At 49.9% G+C, this 12,690-nt stretch overlaps 1 protein-coding gene across 1 annotated transcript in view; it reads right to left on the bottom strand.

The window, feature by feature from the left end:
• The window catches only part of MED26 (mediator complex subunit 26), a 54,242-nt gene that overhangs the window by 40,315 nt on the left and 1,237 nt on the right, over positions 1-12,690 (bottom strand). The window lies entirely within an intron of this gene.

Below are 12,690 nucleotides of genomic sequence, written 5' to 3'. Positions count from 1 at the left end.
GGCGGAGTGGGTGGGGAGTTGTCTGCCCAGGCCTGGCCCAAGGGAGGGAGGAGGCACGTGCAGGCTCATGTGGGCCTGAGGTCCAACAGACCCCTCGAACCATGGGAGGAATCCAAAGGGCTGAAGGTTGGAGAGAGCCAAGTAACCATCACAGGAGGGGGCTTCCTCCAGGGGTCTGGCCAAGTCCAGGCGCAGTCACCTCAACCCCAATACTCATGAGCTAAAAGACTACCATGCTCAGGCCCCACTAAGTCTGAATTCTTACCCCAAAACCAACTGGGTCCTCCCAGGTTAGGCAATGCTACTTCTGTAACCTGAAGTCAGAAATGGACCCACATCCATTTGTAAACTGGTTACTGGCCCTAACAGAATGAATGGCTCACTAAATACCAGCAAGAAAACAACCAACCAGTCTTTCCCTTCAAGGGGAATGGGGGTGGGGGAAATGACAGGCACGTCAGACCGGTTACAGGAGGCGCTGCGGGAAAGATCAGACCAGGATGCCTGGAATAGTCAGAAGACAGGGCTGCTTATGGAGGCTCTGGACCCTGAGCCCAGAGAGGCAAGGAGAGAGAGAGGGCAGGTGATCAGGTGGGGTGCACAAAAAGGTCAGGAGCTGACTGATGAGCAGCTGAGCCTGGCTGGAGCAGGAGAGGAATAAGGGCTACCTGACCCAGAGCCTGGGGCATAATGTGCTCAGATGATTCTTTCCTGACTCTCTCAGTTGCAAGTGAGGGAAAAGTCAGCTCAAATGGGTTTAATCAAGAAAGAAAACCATAGGCTCACTTAGCTTAAAAGTTTGGGGGCGGCCGGGCATGGTGGCTCACGCCTGTCATCCATCCCAGCACTTTGGGATGCCAAGGTGGGTGGATTACCTGAGGTCAGGAGTTCGAGACCAGACTGGCCAACATGGCAAAACCCCGTTTCTACTAAAAATACAAAATTAGCTGGGCGTGGTGGCAGGTGCCTGTAATCCCAGCTACTCGGGAGGCTGAAGCAGGAGAACTGCTTGAACCCAGGAGGCAGAGGTTGCAGTGAACTGAGACTATGCCATTGCACTCCAGCCTGGGAGACAGAGCAAGACTCCAACTCCTGGGGAAAAAAAAAAAAAAGAAAAAAAGGTTAGGACAGGCTTTACTTCAGATAAGCCAAGCCACAAGGTCCTAGTCCTCTCTACTCCTCTGACCAGGTCTTACTCCTGGACAGGCTGCCTCCAGGCAGCAAACCTCAGCAGAAAACAGCTCACATCCTCTCCCATTTAAGTCTCCCCAAACTACTCCAGCAAAGTGCTACAACTTTCACAGGCTCTGACTGGGTCACAGGTCTGTCTCTGAACCAATCACTGCCCAGGAAGATGCAGCCCCATGACTGGCCAGTCGTACCTACGTTACTAACCATCCAATGGGCATGGACTGGAGAGAGGAAGGGGCAGCTCTCAGGAAAACGAGGATGCAGAGACCAGGAGGAAGGCAATGGGAGCTAGATGGGCTCTCTACCACCAAGCCTGTGTATTATTAGGTAGCATGCATGTGAGCACCCAGGATGCTTCATGCACAGGGCCATGTCCCATTCTTAAAAGCCTTCCTATGCAGCATTTTTTACATCTTTCTGGAAAAACAAAGGCTGCAAACCTAACCTCGTGGAAGGCTGCAAGGTGAACGGCAGGGTCAATGGTTCCAACTCCACTCTGCTTAAGTCCTCCACCCAGGAGAAAGACTGTCTTCTCTACTATATGCCACCTAAAGAGCTGAGACTCTATCCAGTCAGCAACACGAACCACCAGAGAAGTCAATCATCCCAATCTGTTTTCAGACATACAAAGGCAGGAGACTGACTGGGACACTGCTGCACTAGACCCTCTAAAGGTCCAGCTTGCAGGAAGGAGGACTCCAGGATGGCCCTAAGGTGGTCTACAGAGCAGTAGATCATGGCGCCACCAACAGACACAGCACAGCATGACAAGAGCAGAGGTGAAGAAGGTGTATCCACTTTGGAGTGGGCTGTCTAGACATCCAGGCACAGGAGAGAGCGCTGGAGAGCAAGTATCCAGGTGCCAAGGAAGCCGTGGCTCTGAGACAACCTGGGGAAAGTCTTAAGGGCCAAAGACCATGAGCAGAGCTACACAAAGCCAAAACACCTGGGGGGAGCAGGAACCAATGGAAGGGGTTGTGGAGAGAAAAAAAGAGACCAACGCAGCAAGGGGCAAGGGAACCAGGGAGGCACACATCCCCCCACTGTTAGGCCTTGTCATTCATTCCAAGTGCCCATGGTGAGCACAGAGAACAGCATCCTAAGGAGAAGACAACCTGGCATGACAAACACAACAGGTATCCTTGTGCCCAAGGACAGCTCATCTTCCTAAACAGATGATGCCACTTCCTATTTCCCAACTTGAGGGAGCCCACCACCCGACCAGATAGTAACCCATGTCTGCAGTGCTCTCAACACAGAAGAATCATCACCAGGGTGATGAGGAGGTGCCCACTCGGTCACACCCCTAACTCCTCATTGTGTAGACAGCATGTCCAGAGAGGCAATGCACAAGTCTTCCGCATACTATCCAGCACAAATACCACCTGCCAACTACACCAGAACACCTAACATGCTCCCTCCCCACTCCAGGCCAGGGTTTTCACCATTTTCCTTCAGGTACACAGGGCTGTAGCAGCCTGGGAGCACATGCTGCTTCCGTCTGCATAAAAGACCCTGCTCCTTCTGGAAAAACTTCCCTGACTTCCTGTGGGCACTGACACTTTTTACAAGGCCCTCCCATGCCACCCTAAGCCAAGCCAGAGTGTGTCTCCTGAAGTTTCCAGAACTGGAAACTAGAAAGTAACTCCTCTCTACGACAGGTCAAACTCAGGAGCTGCTGCCTTTCCCAACACATGAAGCAGCCCATCCACAAGACTTGCGGACACACAGACGGACACACATACAGAGAGACACATATACACACGTAGACATAGTGTCGAGGACCAGAAACAGAAAAGATTCCCTCTCCTTTCTCTCCACTCCAATTTCAATCCCAAACAGCATTTATTTAAGCTCAGCTCAGTGTTTAGAGGGAAAAAGCTGGGCAGCAAATGCAGAAGGAGCTCACAGGAGGGCAGTGCTGAAGCTCTCCTGGGAGAAGACAGGCTCCCCACTCAGGGGCCCCCAAGTTCAGGCACTTGCTTGCCCACCAACCATCAAGGTGAGAAATGAAATGCTTGAGAAACTCCCTTAAGGCAGAAGTGAAGGTGGAATACCCATTCACAAACCTTTCCCTCACAAGGCCGGTCGCGGTGGCTCAGGCCTGTAATCCCAGCACTTCGGGAGGCCGAGGCGGGCAGATCACGAGGTCCGGAGATCGAGACCAACCTGGCTAACACGGTGAAACCCCGTCTCTACTAAAAATACAAAAAAATTGGCCGGGCTTGGTGGCGGGCGCCTGTAGTCCCAGCTACTCAGGAGGCTGAGGCAGGAAGATGGCGTGAACCCGGGAGGCGGAGCTTGCAGTGAGGCAAGATCCCGCCACTGCATTCCAGCGGGGGGGGGGGGGGGGGACAGAGTGAGACTCCATCTCAAAAAAAAAAAAAACAACAAAAAACAAACCTTTCCCTCACAGACGAGCCTGAGACTTACTTAACATGTAGCCCACTTTCGTCACTGCCAGGCAAAAGGGGGAGCAGACACCAACTTCAGGGGCTTACTGAGAGCCCCCCCAGAAACACAAGGTGGGGTTGGGGAAATGGAGGCTGCAAAAGAAAGATCACTTGAGTCCACCCCTCTCCGTTAACCGAAGGGGAAGAAGCCAGGCCAGGAAACACAGGTACGAGTTTCCGGTTAACCGGGGGAAGAACAGATGAGAGGAAACAAGCAGGACAATCAGACCCAACAGATCTCCCAGCCTCTGCCCAGGGTCCACAAGTTCAGAGAAGCTACATGAGAGGCCACAGCTCTTGCCTGGGTCACAGCACAGTTTCCTCATGACCGCAGGAGGCCTGGGGGGGTTCAGATCACCTGGACTGCACCACCTCCCCCAGCATGGGCTCCATTCCAGGCAGTGACTGAAGCACCAGGAGACACTGTCAAGACAGGGAGGAAAAAAACAGCACCATGCAAGACTCTCTCCAGTCCAGGACGGGATCTGAAGCTGCAGCTGGCCAGCACCTGCACTAGGACAGTGTGACAGCGAGGTCCCCAAGGGTGACTACAGGCAAATGCAATCTGCGGTTCAACCAGAACGAGAAGGTACTTACAACTCCACGCAGTGACCTCACACCAGCCAAACCACCTTGTTGCTACTCTGGACCTTACACTTCAGTTACTCCCATTTTGCCTTCTGGAGCCAAGGCCCAACTATGTGACGGTCACCTCAGGAGAGGTGATGACATCAGTGCATATCCACGGACACTGGATCCACTACTCTTCTCCCGTTAACAGGACCTTGATGTCTCCCGGGAACATCCCCTCTATTGTGGGACTGTTTGGGTGGAACTCACACCAGATTCAGGGGTAAACCAATCAACCAATTCAATCAAACTGCTGATTCAATCAAAGCTCAGAAAAGGCATTAGGAAATGTTTGGTGGGGATTCCGGCAGAGTCGGGAGTTCGGTGAGGGAAAATCCTGAAACTGCTGGGACCCTACTGTGTGAAGGCAACACTGCAAAAGAGGGAGAGAGAAAAACCAGGTCCTCACCTGACCGCAGACTTGCCTTTGGGCCTGCGTGACCGTCAGCCCCTTTGTGTCTAAGCTCCTGCCACCAGTACAGCACTAACCTCCCTCTAGGGCTGGCCAGGCCACAGAATTAGTATAGGAAGTAAAGACAGGTGCTGTGCAGGCAACCAGTTAAGTGAACACAGAAGGAAACAATGTGAACCAATGACCACACAAAAGGATAAAGCTGTTCTTATTTTATACCCCTTCACATCAGTATTATGGGTCTCCCACTGATAGCACTGAAAAGCCAGCTTGAGGACTGCTTGCCTAGGCACCATGCAAGATGCACCCGGGAGGTGAATGGAGTTGGCAGCATCTATAAAGGGTTCTAGAGGGCTGGCCTGCAGAACAGGAGGGCTGTTAGCTACCATGGTAACTACCACATCACCCTGGTGGGAAAGAGGATGTGGCCACCTCTCCGCGCCTATCTCAAGCTGGGCCAGGAACCTGATGACTAGAAGGGGGGACATCAAAACAAGTCATCAAGGGGATAAGAAGAACCTAAACCCAGTGTGTGCAGGTGGCTGCCCAGAGAGCCAATGTGACCAGGAGTGTGGGTGGGAAACAGAAGAGTGCACTGCCGTGCTGAAGGCACAAGCAGGCAGTGGGGCCGCCAGGGCCTGGGAGTGCTGCCAGCCCACTGGGCTCTCGGTGTGGGCCACGGGTCACACGCACCTGAGTCCTCCCAGTAACTCGCCACTGCTGACGCCTGCACCACAGAACCCCCACCAGAGTCAAGGCCAGCCACAGCCAACACCCTACAAAACCATGCTGTGCACCCAGCACACCAGTACCCGAGTCTCCACAGTAGCCACGAGGCTGAACCCCCACAGGGTGTGGCCTGGAAAAAGCAGCACCCCACTTTCTGGCCATAACAAATGAAAATCTGGGGGGATGTGTGTCCAGGAATGCCATATGTTTTGTCACATGACCAAAAAAGGCCAAAGGATCGCTGGGGACCCAGCCTTCACAGACGAAGTGACATTTGAACAGTGTCTGGGGAACACAGACAGGCAGAAATCTAAGATCAAGTGCCACCTTCTCTATTAGAGTGAAAAATACCAGATGAGAAAGAAAGAGGAAAACACACCTTACACCCCTTCCTCAGCCAGTTCCAGAGAAAGCACAGAGCATTTCAGGGACCACTGTCCTCCCAGTCTGGCATAAAAGCAGCGCACAGATGAATCCAGCATAAAGAGCTGGACCCAGGCAAGAAAGGGGAGTGCCTGCGCAGCACGTGCCCACTGGCCTCTCACAGATGACATGGAAGACAGCCAGCAGGTGGGTGTGTTCCAACCCCAGCCTCATCCCACCTAGCCTTCTTCCAGCTGTGTCCACTGAACCTCAGTTTCCTCACCAGCACCTGCCTCCTGTTTAATCTACACCTGCTATGAAGATTAAATGTGTTTTGAATGCAGGTGAAGTGCTGAAAACTGGTGGCACCTAGGACCTGCTCAGTAACGCTGACAGCCATTCCCAAAACTGGCCCTGTTCACAGTAAGAGCACCAAGCATTTGGGCACCCACGTGCTGTGGCAGTTCGAGATACTAAGGGAGCAACTCCTGCTCTCCTACTTGGGCACTTCACAATCACATGGAAAATGTAACCAACAAGACCTGTTATCAGCAGGAATACACAGTGTTAAAACGATGAACGGTTCCCGAGAGAGAGGGTCTTGGATTAAACCAGGCAAGGTTTCAGAAAAGGCAGGCAGCAGGGATGACAGGAGGTTCCCAACTGGAGGCACCACAAAGGTCAAATTCCAGGTGTCACACACAGGTAAGGCCTGCTCTCAGAGTTACATTGATGCTGTTTTGACGACAAGACAGAACTTCACTTCGAAGCACAACTGGATTAGGAGTAGGTTCTGGCCTCGAATTTTCTTTAAAACAGTTACTCAAAGCACACCTGTTGTTATGTGAAGGTTCCAGAAGGTTTCTGATGATAAAAATGAACCCTCATACTCAAAAAGGTTTGGAGCCACTAGGCTAGAGGAATTTAAAGGGGGAAAAGTTGTAGGAACTGGGAAGGAATGGAATTAAAAATGTAACATTTGAAAACACTTCATGTTTGCAAGGGTATACCTTAGAAGACGCAACGCAGTTCAGCTTCCATGCCTGGCACCACAGATGTGGGAAGCGGAAGACTCTCATGGTTAAGCCCTCTGACATCAGAACCACCCAGTGATAGATTCAGACCCAAGGCTTCTGGTTCCCTTGTCTGCAATACCAGACAAATCGGTGAATCTCTCCTAGTCCCTAAAATGAAGATGAAGCACCTACCCTAGAAGTAATTCAAAGAAGCAATGAGACGCTCCACATAGTAGCGTCTGGCACTGTGTAAGTGCTCAGTAAACAGAGGCTGTTCATCTTGCAGCCTCTGCTGCCCAACAGAGACTACTGCTGGCACACAGGAGACTGAGCCTAACTCTGCATGCAGGGGAAACCTGATGAGTCCCCTGAGGATTTCCAAGATTTATTTTCCTGCAGTGGATGAACCCAGGAAACTTTGCTGCAGTCCCAGTAACATCCAAAGGCCTTTAACCCCAATTGCCTGGCAATCCTTGGGATATGAGTTCCCAGAGGGCAGCTGGTACTTCACCTGACATGACCCATCTCCTTTTGAATAGGCTCCATAGAGAATCGCAACCTCCTGGTACTTGGCTGGTCACAGAATCCAACGGCCTATACACAGAATCCAAGGGCCTGGGCATGTCCACATAGCCACCTCACAGTGCCCCCAGACTGTGTTAAGCTCTAATAATCCACCTAAGCACATCACAGAACTCTCACCTTCCCTACCCCTAGGCTTGCCTCCAAAAGCCACACAGAGCAAATCTAATGCAGAGGGTACAACAACACCCCAAATGCTGAAAATCAGTGCCACGTACAGGCTACCCCAAGACCCTTTCCGTTTTCTCAAGCCCAGACACCCCGACCATACCCACAGACACAGCTCGACATCTGCCTGTGCCCCATCCCACAGCAGAGAGGGAAAACTGTGCAATAATTTGCCGACTATTCCTTCCAGCTCTGTTCCACTTATGCCAGAGACAACGCAAGAAAAGCCTGCCTGCCTGACTACAGAACTTATTCTGAAAAACTGGATGACAGAATATACTTAAGAAAGCCATCTCATATTCTTAAGAATTCTCAACTGTTTTCAAATAAGGCACGGGGAGAACTGTTCCATTTGGACTTGAGACCTGCAGCACCATCAGGCCATCCGACTGCCGAGCCCACATGCCATGGCACCCCCCACCCAGCTCATTCATGACCATGCTCTATCTGCCCTCCTCCCTGTGAGGCGCCAGGCCCCTTTGGCACAGGAGCTGGGCATCTTCAGGTCTGTATCCTCTACACTCAGCACACGAGCACTTGCTAATCAGTTAGTGACTGAAACGTAACTGCAGTGCCTCCCAAGGCATAGAATCCATTCAGAGAAGACCTTTAAATAGAGCATGCAGAATTATCGGTGTGTCTTTCTCACTCAGGAAATGCTTCCCGGTTCAGGGAATCCCTATGGCAAACCCACACCCTGCTCTGAGAGTGAAAAGCAGCTGTTTTGGAAGGTGCTCCCAGCATGGGTGCTAGCGAGACCACACTGGAATGAAATGCGCTGCCTCTCCTGTACTCACTGGGCCACAAACTCGGCCACCCATTCTGACAACCAGCTACCGGTCCCCAAAGGGACCAGGCAGACGTGGGACAGCCTACCACCAGAAATACAAAGGAAAAGCACAACGTGCAGTGACAAAGCACCCAGTTTCCAGAAGGAGATGATAGTGGGGGAGTGGCCAGGGGACCCCTCCCACTGGAGTCACCTGGAGTCAGTCTGGTTAAACTGGAGCTCAGTCTGAGAAGATGTTCGCAGACCCCAAAATCAAGAAAAGGCAAGCCCAAGTGTCCTCCCTCACCTAAGAGAGCTTGGCGCCCTTAAGGTACATGTCCTATCTTACACAGTTGCCCAGGGGCTGACGTGACCATGGTGCCTTTTTACATCTGTATGCAGGACAAAGCCATTGCCACACCCTGGTCTTGGACAGTCCTCCAGGGCTTGGGGACCTCCAACCAGGACAGCACAGTCTGAGGACCACACAGAAACCTCAGTGAGGACAGACTGTAAAGTCCACTTTCTCCTGAGGGACAGAATGAGTCAAAGACAAGGACATACACCTGTGTCACAGGTGACACTTGCTACCTTTCTGTTTCCCAAAGTCAGAGAACACCACGCTGCTCCTCTGCTGTGTCCTGGCCACAATAGACAAGAGTAAAGACAGAAGAGTCCCTGAATCTGGGCAATTGTGGAGCAGTGGGCATTTACATGTTTGGGTTTAGGGTCCCCTATTTTGGATAGGGTCAGAATCAAAAGTCCTTCATTTTGCAATTTATACTATTCTGCTTTTCTGCAGAATAAATGGCATTTTAAGTTAATATCAAAAGTGCTGTAATGTTGAAGTAGAGAGCAAACTGGTCACACAGACTCATGAAAAGTTCCATATTAGTTGCTAGTTGCCACACTGTGGTCTGGCCCAGGTTTCTGTCCGTGACAGAGACCTTAAGATGTTCACGGGACAGGCTGTCTCATATCATCACCCTGTTAGATCTAACATAGGTAGATCCAGCCCCAGGCTGTAATTTCACATAAACTCATAGGGGATGTTACAGGATCCCCACAAGTTTTCTTATCAGCTCAAAAACGCTGCCCCTTCGTGCCTCTTCTGGAGCCATCTCTCCATCTTTCAAGACAGCGTGGTGGTGTTCAGAGTTGGAAGGACTCTAAGGACTGTCACTTAATGACTCTGGGTAAGTCCCTAACTTTGGTTCCACCACCTCCCATTAAGTCAGTAAGAAACAAAAGCATTTTGTCCTCTGCTTGCCCCAGGAGACACCACTGAGCAGCACCTACTACCTGATGCTGCTGGCTTCTGCACCTGCGAAAGGGGAGACTGGCTCTCCCACTCACAAGGCTGTTGGGAGGAAGCAGAACTCTCTGACGGGTGCCACACAAACTAACAAAGCATACACCTTGGTTTAGAATTTTGTTAGCTGAGAAACTTCAAACAATGTACCTTGCAAAGATATATTAAAAACAAAACAAAACAAAACAAAAAACCCTTCTAGAACAATTGACATTAGACTCTGCTGTCCCTTCCAGGATCTGAACTTAGATCTGGAAGGAGGTTTATGGGGTACATACACCCGTTCCCAATCCCACCCTGTGGACAAGAAATCTGCAGGGAAGTCAAGGTAAGCAACATCCAACCTTCCAATTCTTAGGTGGGAAAATTATCTTTCTTGCTGGGTCTCTCTGCAGCGTGCCTTGGTCACCTCCCCCTTGGTCTCTGTTGCCTGAAGAGCTGTAAGAAAGCAAGCAGCTCCCAAGGACGTTTCCCACTCAGAGCCTGACAGCTGGAGGCACTGACACAAGCAGCCAGGGCTAGTTCAAGTCCCTCTTTGCTGCAGGACCTTCTCAGGCCTCTCCCTGCTCTGAACACAGGACATTCACCTGCAGTTAGCAAGCCCTGCCCTGTGCTGTTATTTTATTTGTCATGAGGATGCAGTACACCGTCTACTATCTGTTGGACCTCTCCTCTAAAAGCTAAGTTTGTTAATCATCACTTAACATCCATATTCCTCACAGTTCTACTGAGTAGCGTCTCAAGTCACCTGTGACTCCTTCCCTCTCCAAAGTTCTGCATTAGAATATTCCACGACTGTACTTTTGGGCATAAAGCAGTTACAAAGGCTTCCTAGTAAAATGGGGTTCACATGTAGCTCCTCAGGCACAGGTCCAAGATGGATGCTAGGGTTCAGTCAGTTTAAGCAGCAGATAGAAAGTGTGCCAAGTGCTTCTGCTCTAGAGGGAGAAGACAAGACATGAAACATCCCAAGAAGCTTGTGTGCTGCAAAGGAAGATAAAGCTCGTACCTCCACAAAACAAAGAGTGTCCCAGGCAGATGGGAACCGAATCACCTGCTGAGGAGACTGCTCACTACGGCTGCTGTGCGAGAGTAAGACACAGTCCTTCACTTTACCCACAATGCAGCGAGAGTAAGCTGGAACAATCATGCACACACTGCGCTTCGGAGAGATTTTCAACACCCTGGGCTGAAAGGGTGCACAACGAAAAGAAAAGCTCCTACTGCTCTGAAAAACCGTTAGTAGCCTTTTGAAAAGGAGAGTAGAGGATTTACTTTATTACTGAATTGGCAGAAATTATTAACTCTGAGCCTGCTGCTATAGGAATTCAAATGCATACTCCAGGGGCTAAAAGAGCACAGAAACAACTTTCCTCGTAAGAATTTCTTTGTCAAGGAGATGGTTGGTAAACACGACTTCGTCACTTCCCTAACTTTCCAGATACTTTTGGATATTAGGTCAGTTCCTGACACTGATTTTGCAAGCAATAGCTAAGTTTGTTAACCATAATTGCATGCCCATAAAGGTAAGCATTACATGACACAATTCTCTGCCGCTTCTCTCAGAAGAGGTTTAATTTTAGTGTTGGCTCTTCAACACTGTCCCCGTTTTTTTTTTTTTTTTTTTTTTCCACGAGCATCTTAAATATGTGTCAACTACATATCCAGTAGTGGAATTCATCATTGGGCAGGGCAGAGAGGAGAGACCGGCACACCGGCAGCACCTGTGCTGGAGCCACCTGCTCTCACCTGAGCCCACATTGATCCGAGAGAAACTGCAGACACACTGACATGCCCAGCTCTCACCACCACCTCCGCCAGCAAACCCCGTCCACTGCAGCTCTGTTTCTGCATGGTGTTTGCTCAAAGCGAACGGTCCTGTCAAACGGCCCATAACAGCGCTCAGAGGATCAATCACAAAGGAGGCACTTTCCTCATTCCTCATAATCAAGAAGATAATTTCCCAAATCCATCCACCCCATGTTAGTAGGACTCTGCCCAAGATCATCACCAAAGTCCCTGAAAATAAGCGATATGAAATGCAAATTCCATGTCAGGTAACATAACCAGGGACCTATATAACATTTCTGCATGAGCTGAGACACACAAAACTAAGATTTGTTCCGTCCTCTTTTCTTCTGCCTCAAGGAACCCTTTTGATTAGAGCCTTACACAATACTGGAAACTGTGAGGTCACTGGAGTGACCTAATCTACAACACTGTGATCGCCTGTCAAAGTGCCGCCTGATCCCAAAGCTCTCTGAGGTGGCATTAAGGATCAGTGCTAATATCTCAGCAACCTCTCAGACTCTCCAGAAGGAAAGCGAGTGCGTGAAATTCAAAAAATTACCTTCTGGCTCCACAAAAGATGTACAAGTCACCAAGGCTATTTTTTTCATGTCACTAGTTTTATCCTCTAATATTTCAATCTTAAAATTGCAGTGGCACCAGTTACTGCAAAAAGGACATTTGAGAAGGTTTTATATAGCTTGTGCCCACTCCACCCCCAAAGTCATAACAAAAATGTATAATATAACATTTGTTAAAGACAATTACCATCAAGTCAATGTTAATGGGACCTGAATACCAGGGATAAGAGAAGTACTTATATCACAGCAAAAACAGGGCCTTAGAAAAAAACTCATAACCCTTCAATCTTACCAAAAATTGTATAAGTCAACGTGAATTATTCCAAAAACATCATCAGAGTTAAGCATACTGCTAAGAGTAATCAGCCAAGCTCATGTAAAACTACAAGTAAAAACCCCTACGGTGAGAGAAACCTGAGTTACCTGGCCAAGCCAAAGATGATTTTTTTCTTCCATTCACAGCATATTAAAAAGTGATCTCAACGGCCACTTCCTGGGAAGCAGGGCCTCACTTCATACCTGGATGCTACTGCATCTTCCCACCGCCCTGCTCCTGCCGCGGGAAGTATGACCCCTACTGCCAAGAAACTCTTGGAGAAAATATGAGAATAGATCAGTCTTCCCACCCCCACCCCACCCCCGCAACAACACACATACACACACACAGATACACAGCCACACATAAGGAGGGGGAAG

The sequence above is a fragment of the Macaca thibetana genome, chromosome 19, assembly GCF_024542745.1.
Source record: "Macaca thibetana thibetana isolate TM-01 chromosome 19, ASM2454274v1, whole genome shotgun sequence".
NCBI lineage: Eukaryota > Metazoa > Chordata > Mammalia > Primates > Cercopithecidae > Macaca > Macaca thibetana.
This window is presented reverse-complemented; position numbering and strand designations above follow the sequence as displayed.